This window comes from Moschus berezovskii, chromosome Y, assembly GCF_049115385.1.
Source record: "Moschus berezovskii isolate FMDL1 chromosome Y, NW_MosBer_1.0, whole genome shotgun sequence".
Lineage (NCBI taxonomy): Eukaryota > Metazoa > Chordata > Mammalia > Artiodactyla > Moschidae > Moschus > Moschus berezovskii.
In genome coordinates, this window is record NC_142489.1 from 54,275,307 (window position 1) to 54,289,364 (window position 14,058).

The 14,058-nt window shown below is 42.9% G+C and overlaps 1 pseudogene; it reads left to right on the top strand.

The window, feature by feature from the left end:
* The window catches only part of LOC148773123 (MYND-type zinc finger-containing chromatin reader ZMYND8-like), a 53,051-nt pseudogene extending 41,245 nt beyond the window's left edge, over nucleotides 1-11,806 (top strand).
* Nucleotides 11,807-14,058: the final 2,252 nt, after the last annotated feature.

The window sequence follows — 14,058 nt, forward strand, 5'->3', positions numbered from 1 at the left end:
CTCTGTATTTAGTGTCTAATACAAGAAAAAGACTGGAGTAGGCATTTGAAAAAAAAAAAAAATCCTGATGGATAAACTGTCCATTTTTATCTCCCTGTCTTTTCTTGCTGGAACGTAGTTTCACATTTGTCTGTTCTGTTATATTCTACTTATCCTTCAAGGCCTAAACAACCCTTCTGTCTCAGGCTGCCCTTTTGGATTAAAGTCAAACAAATTCTGTCAATATTAATCCCACTCTTCTCTTTGCTGCCAGGCATGGGGCATTGTGACAGCATTTATCACCTCTTATTTTGGTGAGTGATGTGTTTAGCCTCCACCCTCTGTGTTCAGAGTTGATTTGGGGTAGGGACTGTCTCGTCCGGACTGGTTGCTGCCAGCATCTAGAAGGTAGTTAACATGTAATACCTGTTTAGAAGAGTTATGAATCTTTAGGTTGTTTGATACAGTCTTTAGTTGGTGTATCTGACTGGCTAAGGCAAAGAGAAAATTCGGCTTCAAGTATCTTCAAACTTCCAAGGCAGTTTAACTTGAAAAATGGTACTTGTGAACCTGTGTGCAGGGTGGAAATAGAGACGTGGACGCAGAGAACGGATATGTGGACCCCACGGAGAAGGAGAGGGTGGAATGCACTGAAAGAATAGTACTGACCTATATACACTGACTTGTGTAGCGTGGACAGCTGGTAGGGAAATGCCATCTAGTGCAGGAAGCTCAGCTCGGTGCTCTGAGATGACCCAGAGGGGTGGCTTGTGGGGAGGAGAGGAAGGCTTAACAGGGAGGGGTCATATGTATGCATTTGGCAGATTCCCTTGTAGCTCAGCTGGTAAAGAATCAGCCTGCAATGTGGGAGACCTCGGTTTGATCCCTTGGTTGGGAAGATCCCCTGGAGAAGGGAAAAGGCTACCCACTCCAGGATTCTGGCCCCAGGATTCTGGACTATACAGCTCGTGGGGTTGCAGAATCGGATATCACTGAGCAACTTTTCACTTTTGAGAAGGAAATGGCAACCCACTCCTGTCCTCTTGCCTGGAAAATCCCATGGACGGAGGAGCCTGATGGGCTAGAGTACATGGGGTCGCAACAAGTCAGACACAACTGAAGCGACTTAGCTGCAGCAGCCAGTATGAGAGTCTTATCTTGCAGCAAACCATTAAGCACGGGAGTTCTCAAGACAGACTCAGAGGTGTTCTTTCATCCTGTGGAGGAAGAGGGTTCAGGACATGATTTAGGGCAAGTCACTGCCTGGGTACAGGGAGGAAGGCCTTCCCGCTCACGGGCACAGTTGAGAAGGAGAGGACAGGGTGCTGAGGTAGAAGAGCCACCTGCTCTTCCCGGTTCTGCATGCAAGTTGGGAGGGGGTTTGCAGACAATGCAGACCACGTCCGTTTCCCCATATTCAGTCTTGGGACCTGGGACACCCTCCTACTGTGTAGGGTGTACAACCTTCCAGCGTCAATCTTCTGCTTTTGATCAGTCTATGATGGAGGTTGGACATCAAAACTATCATCAGGAAGAGACAGACAGCTCCCAGGTGAGTCAAGGCTGAAGACCACTGTTCCAGGCAGGGGAATCTAAGATGTAGACAAGGATGAGGACGAATGATCTTTGAGAAGTTCTCATTGTGGCCACCCGGGTGGTGGTGATGGTGGTGGTGGTTCAGGCACTCAGTCGTGTCTGACTCTTTTGAGATCCCTCTGGACTGTAGCCCACTAGGATCATCTGTTCATGGGATTCTCAAGGCAAGAATACTGGCGTGGGTTGCCATTCCCTTCCCGACCCAAGGATAGAGCCCCAGTCTCCTGTATTGGATTGACAGTCAAATTCTTTGCTGCTGAGCCACCAGGGGAGCTGGGTCAAAAGGTTACCAGAACCATAATGCAGGTTTGGGAGAGGGAGGTGCCTAAATAGAAAGTCAGGGCTAAATAAGCCTCAGCTTCATCATCAGGCTTCCCTGGTGGCCCAGTTGGTAAAGACTCCACCCACAATGCAGGAGACCTGGATTCCATTCCTGGGTAGGGAAGATCCTCTGGAGAAGGGAAACAGCTACCCACTCCATTATTCTGGCCTGGAAGTCCCATGGACTATAGTCCATGAGGTCGCGAAGAATCAGGCATGACTGAGAGACTTTCACTGTCACTTTTCATCATTAAGAGATAGAAAAGATTCTGCACAGCTTCTTGACAACAGTCCTAGAAATGCTGGGAGAATAAGGCCAGCCAGAGGAGAGTGGGACTTACCAGCAGTCCCCAACCTTTTTGAAATCAGGAAGTGGTTTGTGGAAGTCAATTTTTCCATGGGCTGGGGGTGCAAGTGGATGCTTTCCAGTTGATTCAAGCACATTCCATTTAATGTTCATTTTATTTTATTTTTATTATGACAACAGCTCCACCTCAGATCATCAGGCATTAGTCTCCAGAGGTTGGGGACCCCTGACTTAGATTGCTGTGCTTCGTCACTCAGTTGTGTCTGATTCTTTGCAACTCCCCAGACTGCAACCCACCAGGCTCCTCTATTCAAGGGATTCTAATATTGGAGTGGGTTGCCATGCCCTTCTCCAGGGCATCTTTCCTACCCAAGGATTGAACCCACATCTCCCGCATTACAGGCGCCTTCTTTACTGTCTGAGCCACCAGGGAAGCCCCAGAATACTGGGAGTGGGTAGCCTATCCCTTTTCTAGGGGATCTTCCCCACCCAGGAATCGAGCCGGGGTCTCCTGCATTGGAGGCAGATTCTTTACCAGCTGAGCTACCAGGAAAGCTGTTTACTCTGTAGAGTACTGATGAATTAAGTTCTGCTCTGCATAAAAGTCAAGTGGCTGTGGAGTATGTTACTTGTTTAGAATGATTCTATGTTTATTCTTACCTAAAATGGTCACTGAGTTTCTAAATAGCCATGACTTTGTTGAGTCTACTGTTTGAACCATGTTTTTATTTTTATTTATTTATTTTGTCATTTTGTGATTAGTTTATTTCACTTAGCATGTGCCCTAAAGGTGTTATTATACCCACGTAAACGACAGAATGATTTCTGTTTGTTTCCAAGGCAAATCGATCAGTATTATATTAAGCCAAGTCTGTGCGCCAACCAGAAGCCGAAGTTGAATGATTTTATGAAAACCTACAAGAAGTTTTAGAACTCATACCCGAAAAAGAAGTCTTTTTCATTACAGAGGACTGGAGTGCAAAAGTAGGAAGTCAAGAAACACCTGGAGTAACAGGCAAATTTGGCCTTGGAGCATGAAATGAAGCAGGGCAAAGGCTAATAGACATTTGCCAAGAGAACGCATAGCAAACACCCTCTTCCAACAACACAAGAGAAGACTATACACAAGGACATCACCAGATGGTCAACAGTGAAATCAGACTGATTATATTATTTGCAGCCAAAGATGGAGAAGCTCTATACAGTCAGCAAAAACAAGACCAGGAGCTGACTGTGGCTCAGATCATGAACTCCTTATTGTCAAATTCAGACTGAATTTGAAGAAAGTAGGGGAAACCACTGGACCTTCAGATATGACCTAAATCAAATCTCTTATGATTATACAGTTGAAGTAAGAAACAGATTTAAGGGACTAGATCTGATAGATAGAGTGCCTGATGAACTATGGATGGAGGTTCGTGGCATTGTACAGGAGACAGGAAGCAAGACCATTCCCATGGAAAAGAAATACAAAAAAGCAAAATGGCTGTCTGAGGAGGCCTTACAAATAGCTGTGAAAAGAAGGGAAGCGAAAAGCAACGGAGTAAAGGAAAGATATAAGCATCTGAATGCAGAGTTCCAAAGAAGGGCAAGGAGAGATAAGAAAGCCATCCTCAGCGATCAATGCAAAGAAATACAGGGAAACAGCAGAATAGGAAAAACAAGAGATCTCTTCAAGAAAATTAGAGATATCAAGGGAATATTTCATGCAAAGATGGGCTCAATAAAGGACAGAAATGATATGGACCTAACAGAAGCAGAAGATATTAAGAAGAGTTAGCAAGAATACACAGAAGAACTGTACAAAAAAGATCTTCACAGCCAAGATAATCACGATGGCATGATCACTCACCTGGAGCCAGATATCTTGGAATATGAAGTCAAGTGGGCCTTAGACAGCATCACTATGAACAAAGCTAGTGGAGGTGATAGAATTCCAATTGAGCTATTTCATATCCTGAAAAATGATGTTGTGAAAGTGCTGCACTCAATATGCCAGCAAATTTGGAAAACTCAGCAGTGGCCACAGGACTGGAAAATGTCAGTCTTCATTCCAATCCCAAAGAAAGGCAAGGCCAAAGAATGCTCAAACTACTGCACAATTGGACTTATCTCACACGCTAGTAAAGTCATGCTCAAAATTCTCCAAGCCAGGCTTCAGCAATATGTGAACGGTGAAATCCAGATGTTCAAGCAGGTGTTAGAAAAGGCAGAGGAACCAGAGATCAAATAGCCAACATCCGCTGGATCATGGAGAAAGCAAGAGAGCTCCAGAAAAACATCTATTTCTGCCTCATTGACTATGCCAAAGCCTTTGACTGTGTGGATCACAATAAACTGTGGAACATTCTGAAAGAGATGGGAATCCCAGACCACCTGACCTGTCTCTTGAGAAACCTGTATGCAGATCAGGAAGCAACAGTCAGAACTGTACATGGAACAACAGACTGGTTCCAAATAGGAAAAGGAGTACGTCAAGGTTGTATATTGTCACCCGTCTTATTTAACTTCTATGCAGGGTACATCATGAGGAACGCTGGGCTGGAAGAAGCACAAGCTGGAATCAAGATTGCTGGGAGAAATATCAATAACCTCAGATATTCAGATGACATCACCCTTATGGCAGCAAGTGAAGAGGAACTAAAAAGCCTCTTGATGAAAGTGAAAGAGGAGAGTGAAAATGTTGGCTTGAAGCTCAACATTCAGAAAATAAAAATCATGGCATCTGGTCCCATCACTTCATGGTAAATAGATGGGGAATCAGTGGAAACTGTCAGACTTTATTTTTTGGGGCTCCAAAATCACTGCAGATGCTGATTGCAGCCAGGAAATTAAAAGACACTCCTTGGAAGGAAAGTTATGACCAACCTAGATAGCATATTAAAAAGCAGAGACATTACTTTGCCAACCAAGGTCCGTCTAGTCAAGTCTATGGTTTTTCCCGTAGTCATGTATGGATGTGAGAGTTGGACTGTGAAGCAAACTGATCACGAAGAATTGATGCGTTTGAACTGTGGTGCTGTAGAAGACGCTTGAGAGTCCCTTGGACTGCAAGGAGATCCAACCAATCCATTGTAGAGGAGATCAATCCTGTGTGTTCATTGGAAGGACTGATGCTAAAACTGAAACTCCAATACTTTGGCCACCTCATTGGACGATTTGACTCAGGGAGGGATTGGGGGTGGGAGGAGACGGGGACGACAGAGAATTATATGGCTGGATGGCATCACCAGCTCGATGGACATGAGTTTGAGTGAACTCCGGGAGTCGGTGATGGACAGGGAAGCCTGGCGTGCTGGGATTCATGGGGTCGCAAAGAGTCAGACATGACTGAGTGACTGAATTGAACTGAACTGAACTTTACTAGCATCAGTACATCCACACTGTGACATATGTCAAAATTTCTTTCCTTTTTAAGTGAATAATGTTCAATTATCTGCAAATATCATGGCATCTAGTCCCACCTCTTCATGGGAAATAGATGGGGAAATAGTGGAAACAGTGTCAGACTTTATTTTGGGGGGCTCCAAAATCACTGTGGATGCTGATTGCAGCCAGGAAATTAAAAAACGCTTACTCCTTGAAAGAAAAGTTATGACCAACCTAGATAGCATATTAAAAAGCAGAAACATTACTTTGTCAACAAAGGTCCATCTAGTCAAGGCTATGATTTTTCCCGTGGTTATGTATGGATGTGAGAGTTGGACTGTGAAGAAAGCTGATCGCCGAAGAATCGATGCTTTTGAACTGTGGTGCTGGAGAAGACTCTTGAGAGTCACTTGTACTACCAGGAGATCCAACAAGTCCATTCTAAAGGAGATAAATCCTGGGTGTTCATTGAAAGGACTGATGCTAAACCTGAAACTCCAGTACTTTGGCCACCTCATGCGACGAGTTGACTCCCTCGAAAAGACTCTGATACTAGGAGGGATTGTGGGTGGGAGGAGACGGGGACGACAGAGAATGAGATGGCTGGATGGCATCACCAACTCAATGGACATGAGTTTGAGTGAACTCCGGGAGTTGGTGATGGACAGGGAGGCCTGGCAGGCTGTGGTCCATGGGGTCACAAAGTGTCTGACACGACTGAGAGACTGAACTGAACTTATCTGCAAATAGCACACTTTGTTTTTCCATTCATCCGTCAATAGATCCTTGGGGAGCTTCCACTTTTTTAGCTGTTGTGAAAAATGGTATTATATACATGGGTGTACAAATATCTTTTCAAGACTCTGCTTTCAATTCCTTTGAGTATATACATGTAAGTGGAATTGTTGGATCATGTGTGTGCGTTCAGTCACTGTCTTGTCCAACTCTTTGTTACCCCACGGTCTGCAGCACACCAGGCTTCTCTGTCCTTCAGCATCTCCCAGGGTTTGCTCAAAGTCATGTCCACTGAGTCAGTGATGCTATCTAACCAGCTTATCTTCTAGCGCCCTCTCTTATGCCTTCAGTCCTTCCCAGCGTCAGGGTCTCTTCCAATGTGTAGCTGAATTTAATTTTCTAAGTCATAGGTACCTGGAGCCATTTGTTGACAGTGATTGGTAGTAAGAGACAGAGAATCTTTATGAATAAAAGGTGTTTTCTTTTTTCTTTACATCCTAACTCCTTTATAGTTCCAATAAACAGTCTTGAGATGGCACATACCTACAGTTGAGGAAGGGGTCTTCAGGCCTCCTAAATTGCAGTTTTTGGAATGAACCATGTTTTTAGTGAAGAAAACTCCATTTTTAAAGTAAATATAACTTATATATTAATGAGTAGATGTTCTCTATTAATGAGTTCTCATAATTAGAGCTATTGCTAATGTAACAGAGGAGCCTGGTGAGCTAGAGTCCAGGGGGTTTACAAAGAGCCAAACACAGCTGAGTGACTAAATAACAGCGGGAAACTTGTAGGTCATGAAAGTAGGCTTTTGAATTTCGTTTGTGGATGGACAAACTCACACTCAAGTTCAGTGCAGTTGCTCAGTCATGTCCAACTCTTTGCGACCCCATGTACTTCAGCATGCCAGGTGTCCCTATCCATCACCAATTTCCATAACTTTCTCAAACTCACACCTATTGAGTTGGTAATGCCATCCAACCATCTCTTCGTCTGTTGTCCCCTTCTCCTGCCCTCAATCTTTCCCAGCATCAGGGTCTTTTCCAGTGAGTCAGTTCTTCGCATCAGGTGGCCAAAATATTGGAGCTTCAGCTTTAGCATCAGTTCTTCCAATGAATATTCAGGAGTGATTTCCTTTAGGATGGTCTCGTTTGATATCCTTGCAGTCCAAAGGACTCTCAAGAGTCTTCTCCAACACCACAGTTCAAAAGCATCAATTCTTTGGTGCTCAGCTTTCTCAAAACGGCATCATTATTTCATAGAAGAAGTGTAAGTTATTTGTACTCCTGTACGAGTTTACATTTTAAGAAATAACATTTTTCTTATTTCTAAAGAAACACATTCTTCCTAGAGTATTTAGAGAATACAGACACAAATTTAGAGAAACAAAAATTGACTACCCATGTAAAAATTAATATATGTGATATATATACCATACACTCATAGGTAAATGGAATGTATAATTTACTGTATAAAAATTTCTATCTCAAACTTGGTACAAAACATTATATAAAAAGCCATCAAATGAGATCATCTAACCTAATAACTTCCCGGTGGCTCAGTGGTAAAGGATCAGCCTGTTAATGCAGGAGACATAGATTCAATTGCTGGGTCAGGAAGATCCCCTGGAGAAGGAAATGCAACACACTCCAGTATTCTTGGCTGGAGAATCCCCTGGACAGATGGAGAAGTCTAGTAGGGTACAGTTCATGGGGTCTCAAAGAATGGATACAAGTGAGTGACTAACACTTTCAACCTAATAGCTGCCAGTAACTTGATGGATTATACAGTCAATGGCCTAACATTAAGTGTAATATTACTCCCTTTTGCATATTTCACTTCCAGACATCTTATCAATAATCTAGACTTGTGAACATCATATCAACTTCTGGTAGTGTCCACTTGTGAATGATGTGAAGAGGGGAAAGATTATGTTAGATATGGAGGTTTAATGATTTGCTTAGGCTTTTCACCACTTAAATGGGGTCTTCCTACTGGCTTTTACAACCATGCTATCTGAATTTGTGTTTTAATAAACTTATAATTTATGACTTTCCATGGGTGTCAGTGCTAGAAGTATTAAATACACGAAGATCTAGGCTGTCTATTAAGTAATATGATAAAGTTTTTTAACATACCCATCAGAGCTGATACTTTCAAGTAAGTGTTTTATTCAACACAGTCCTGTTAAGAACTGATTAACCGTCTCCTTCATCTATGAATATATTTATTCAGCAATGTCGCCTGTGAGTGCTCTGTGTTTGACATTTTTCATGGCTCATGGGTGTAATAATGAATGAGGCAGGTAGGCTAAAGTCTCATGAGAAAGAAAGATGGCGCCCAGCCATTGCAAGACAGGGGTGTAATCCTTCAGTTGGCACTGATGATGTGAAACCCTACCCAACCTAGTCCCTGGAGTCAGGTCACTTGTTAAAACAACATGACTCCTCGGAGAAGGAGATGGCAACCCATTCCAGTATTCTTGCCTGGAAAAGTCCATGGACAGAGGAGCCTGGTGGGCTACACTCCATGCGGTTACATGCATGAGAGTGGAGGGAGATGGGTTGGTAGCAATAAACTGGTAGAACTAAAAAAAAAAAAAAAAGACTCCTAAGGTGAATCCTGGCCATTGGAATTCCAGATTATGAGTAAAGGGTTTAAAAGTTCATTCATTATCAGTAGTTCCATTTGCAACAGCGTGGGTAGACCTAGAGATTGTCATACTGAGTGAAGTCAGTCAGACAGAAAAAGAGAAATAGCCTGTGATACATATCATATTGCATATACGTGGAATCTAAAAAGGAATCATACAGATGAACTTACTTACAAAACATAAACAGACTCACTTAGAGAATGAACGTATGGTTATGTGTGTGCAGTGGGGGCTTGGCGGGAAGGGTGGGGGGAGGGATAGTTAGGGAGTTTTGGATGCACATGCACACACTGCTGTATCTAACATAGAGAACCAGCAAGGACCTGCTGGACAGCACAGGGAACTCTGCCCAATATTATTAACAGCCTAAATGGGAAAAGAATTTGAAACACAATAGATACATGTGTATGCAGAACTGAATCCGTTTGCTGTACGCCTAAAACTAACACACCATTGTTAATCACCTATGTGGTTATTTCATGACGTGTGAGTCAAATTGTTACATTCTCCATCTCAAACTTACACAGTGCTGTATTCTAAATCACATCTCAAAAAGTACGGTATCGTAACTGTATCATAGTCGCTGTAAAAGCGGGATGCTCTTGGAATTCTCTTCAAAAGTTTAGGGTATTTTATTGACTGTTCCTTAGAGGGACAAATGATAAACATTTCATGTAAATTGGATTCTTTTCATATGAGTATTGCTAGTTGAGAACAGTGTTAGAGTCATACTTAAACATTTTGTTTTGTCATTTTATTTATTGTTTTTGGCTGTGCTGGGCCGTGGCTGGCTTTTGGGTGGACTTTCTTTGGTTGTGGTTATCAGGGGCTCCTCTTCATTTGCAGGCTTCTCATTGCAGTGACTTTAGGCACACAAGTTTCAGTAGTTGTGATTCATGGGCTTAGCTGCTCTGTGGCATGTGGAATCTTCCCAGACCAGGAATCAAACCTTGGTTCAACTCTGCATTGGTAGGCAGAGTCCCAATCACTGGATCACCAGGGAAGTCCCCATGCTTAACCTTTTAAAAGTTCTGGCATTTGGTAAAGGGAACGGCATACAGTAGGCCCTAAGTGACTATTTGCTGCTAATTGCGTGAGAGGTCTGACAAAATGATTGACGTATACCTGGAAAGTTCTGTTGCTGGCCTAAAAGCAGACAGGCCTGTGCTGACCCAGCTTTACTAGTGGCATTTTTCATTCATTGTGTCATTTCCAGAAACTCTTCAGAGATGATAGACTCCCTTGGACAAGAGAGGCAGGCTGCCAAAGCCCACTGAACGTGCTTCTGATACTCAGTGTGAGTACTCAGCAAGGACCATACATATTCGGATTTTAAAATTCCAGTGCATTTAAATCACATCAGTGTGATTTACAGCAACTCAGTTCGCATGTACATTGATAGCTTTACACACAGACACCCACTCACAGAGTGAAAGTTTAATGGGTCTGGCTTAAGGTAAGTCAGCATTTTGCTTTTCCTCATTCATGCAGACTGTTTGGTTCAAATTCAGGAAGTGCCACATATAGCTGTGTGACCTTGGGAAGGTTACTTAACCTCTCTGTTTTTCAGTTCCTTACATTATATATTATGGATAACACAATGTAATTAACACCTAAATTATAGAATGTGTGTGAGGCTAAGTGAGTTAATGTGTATAAGGAGCCTAGAATTCTGTTTGTCACATGGTAAGAACTGTTTCACTATTGCATTGTTATTATTTTCCACCATAACAATATTAACATTGGAAATATTTAATTTACCAGATAATCACTAAATTGTTAATATGTATAAGAAAATATTATTATGCTTAAAATTTTAAATATTTCTGAATCCAGATAAGTTAATATATAGAGTGTAGAATACCTTTTGTCACATAGTAACTATTTTATTTTTGTTATCCTTAACTTAATAGTGTTATATGTAATAATATTAACATTAAGAACACTTAGATTACTGGATCCAACTACCATTTTAATGGTTTTGATTATTTTTAATATTTTCAGTATGTAGAAAAACCTGAATTATCAAAATGAGAATGAAATTAAATGGTTACTTTGGAAATGCAGTAATTTAGAATACCTTTCCTCTCTAGATGAAACGTGTCCTCAAGAAATCCAGTTCCTTGCAATTGACTATATTTTAAAATTCTAACTCATTTTCCTTGCCATTTATAGATTGAGTGTTATTAAAATATTCATATCTTTCAGCTAATGTGGCATAACAAATTTAATTTGCACAACAAAGATGACATGACTAGAACATGATCTATAATCACTTTTTTTAAGCCTCACGCTGTAGGCATTTCATCAGAAAGAGAGACAAGTCAGACATATTTTGTAACTCTATAAAACCTTCCAAATAAACTCTTAGAAAGTTATGCAGTAATACAGTTTGGAAAAAAGCATTTTGTAAGGTTTTCACGGCATCTCAGTTGAGTAAGGTACCACTGTGCCATTCTTGACAGAGTTGTTTGACACATATGGGGGTGTTTCGTGTTATTTTTCATTGAGGAGTCTCTACTCAGCAATAGAATCTGATATTGTGAAGGAGGGATGGGGGAGAAATGGAGGGGGAAAACCACAGGCTACAACACTGGTCCGGAGGCAGCTACGGGGCAGACATGACCAGACGCTTGTACTGATAAGTCTGGTCTCCCTCTGGCTGGGGCCTTCCCTCAAAGAGTGGGGCCTCTCGAAGCCTGGGAGAAGATCCCAGGGGATGTCGCTGGAGGCCCGTCACCCGGTGTCCTCCTCCCTGCACCGGACAGAACATGGGCTCTTCCTCAAAGGCAGATGTGAGCTGCGCATCTCTGAGGCCGCTCTCCCCGGTTTCTGAATCCAGCTGAGCATCTGTCTAGAGACTGATCTTTTGCTCTTTGTACCAGAGACGTTCAGGGTTCAACACGGACACACGTCTGGGGTGTCCGGTTTCACCGAGCGTCTTCTCTGAGGATGAGTCACGTTGCCTTCTGGTTCTTTGGGAGCGTGTGTGAGAGGCCGGTAAAGATTAGCTCCGGGGGTTTCACGATGATTAACCTTGTCTCTCTGAAGGGCTCTGCCTTTGGCACTGAATGTTATTATTATTTCTGGTGGGGAAGGAGGGGGAGGGAGCAGGAGGAGGGGGAATTATAGCAGTAAAAGCAGGTGGGGAAGGGAGTAACAGAAGGAGTAAGAGTAGCAGCAGCAACAATAATCACATTGTTACTATTTTTGGGACCTGCTGCTGAGATGTGGCATGTGAAATGTTATGCAATACTTACACCGCTGCTGCAGAGCAAGTGTCGGTGTTAACTTTAATTTTAGACCTGATACATGCAGAGGTTATGTAACTTGCCCCAGCTCATCAAGCCAGTGAATGACAGATGTGAAAGCCAGACCCACGTGGCAGGGATCCCCAGGCGTGTGCTCCTAACCCATACCATTTGTAATCAAGACATGGGCGAGATTACTCCATAGGCTCTTTGTGTTAGATGCCTTGTGCCAGTGTGCATCATCTCTGACATCTCAATATCTTCACCCGTCGAAAGTCAGTAATCATAATAACCAACCTGACTTTCTCATAGAGTTTATGCAACGTTAATGCAAAGAAAAAAAGATAATGTTGAAAACGTGTTTTTGTAAAGGGGAAATGTCTTGGTAAAGTGTAAACTCTTCGTAAATATATGTTGGTTATTATTATCCTCTTGGTTATTATTGTACTAGTGTGAAATTTTTTGCGTTCTAGAAAGGAGAGTAGTTTGCAGTTGACCATAGGAAGGGTGAGAGCTTCATGCTCAGAAATTAGGATCCCAAAGTTTTGAGAGCTGGAAGGTCTTCGGAGGGTGTCCAGGTCAGTGGTTCTCTGTCCTTTGCCTATTTATATCGCCTGGGGGACCTGTTAAAAATCTATGCTCAAGATTCATTCCATTTTCAGAAATCTCATTTAACTGGTCTGGAGTAGAGATGAGACATCTCAGTATACACAAACGCATATGTGTGTGTACATGTAAATGTGTGTATGCTGATGTAATATAGGTTTATGCTTGTGTTTGTTCACCCATGATGATTCTAGTGTGTAGTTGGGGGCAAGAATGGCTGAACAGATCTCACAACCTTCTTTCTAATAATCATGCTTCAGTTCAGTCGCTCAGTTGTGTCCAACTCTTTGTGACCCCATGGACTGCAGCACGCCAGGCCTCCCTGTCCATCAGCTACTCCCAGAATTTACTCAGACTCATGTCCACTGGGGAGAAGGCAATGGTACCCCACTCCAGTACTCTTGCCTGGAAAATTTCATGGGTGGAGTAGCCTGGTAGGCTGCAGTCCATGGGGTCGCAAAGAGCTGGACATGACTGAGCGACTTCACTTTCACTTTTCACTTTCATGCATTGGAGAAGGAAATGGTAACCCACTCCAGTGTTCTTGCCTGGAGAATCCCAGGGACAGGAGCCTGGTGGGCTGCTATCTGTGCTGTTGCATCGAGTCGGACACGACTGAAGTGACTTAGCAGCAGCAGCAGCAGCAGCATATCCTTTGAGGCAGTGATGCCATCCAACCATCTCATCAATAATCATGGCAGCCTCTTGTTTACCCAGAATGGTTACAGCCAACACCCCTTGCCCAGGTCCCAGGTGATAAGCCCACCCCCTTCTCCTCTCAGGTGTCCTGGTTTGGGTGATAAATTGTGCCGTCCTCTGGTGGCTCAGATGGTAAAGAATCTGCATGCCAATACAGGAGATGTAGGTTCAGTCTCTGGGTCGGGAAGAGCCTCTGGAGAAGGGAATGGCAACTCACTCCAGTGTTCTTGTCGGGAGAATTCCATGGACAGAGGAGCCTAGTGGGCTCAGTCTGTGGGGTCGCAAAGTGTCAGAAGTGACTGAGCAGCTGAACACAGTGCTGATGAGGAATTGAAACTTTCGGGGGGCTATATTCCTTCCAAAGGAAACTGAGTAGAATGCCCTCCTTGGGCTTTCAAGGGTTACTTTGCAGTCATGTTCAACACCATATGAGTAAGCATGATTCTTCTTGAGAGTCTTAGGATGAGAGAATTTCTCTCTTGTCAAAGTTTTCTTTTAAAATTTATTTTATTTTTTGGCTCCACCTTGCAGGTCATGTGGGA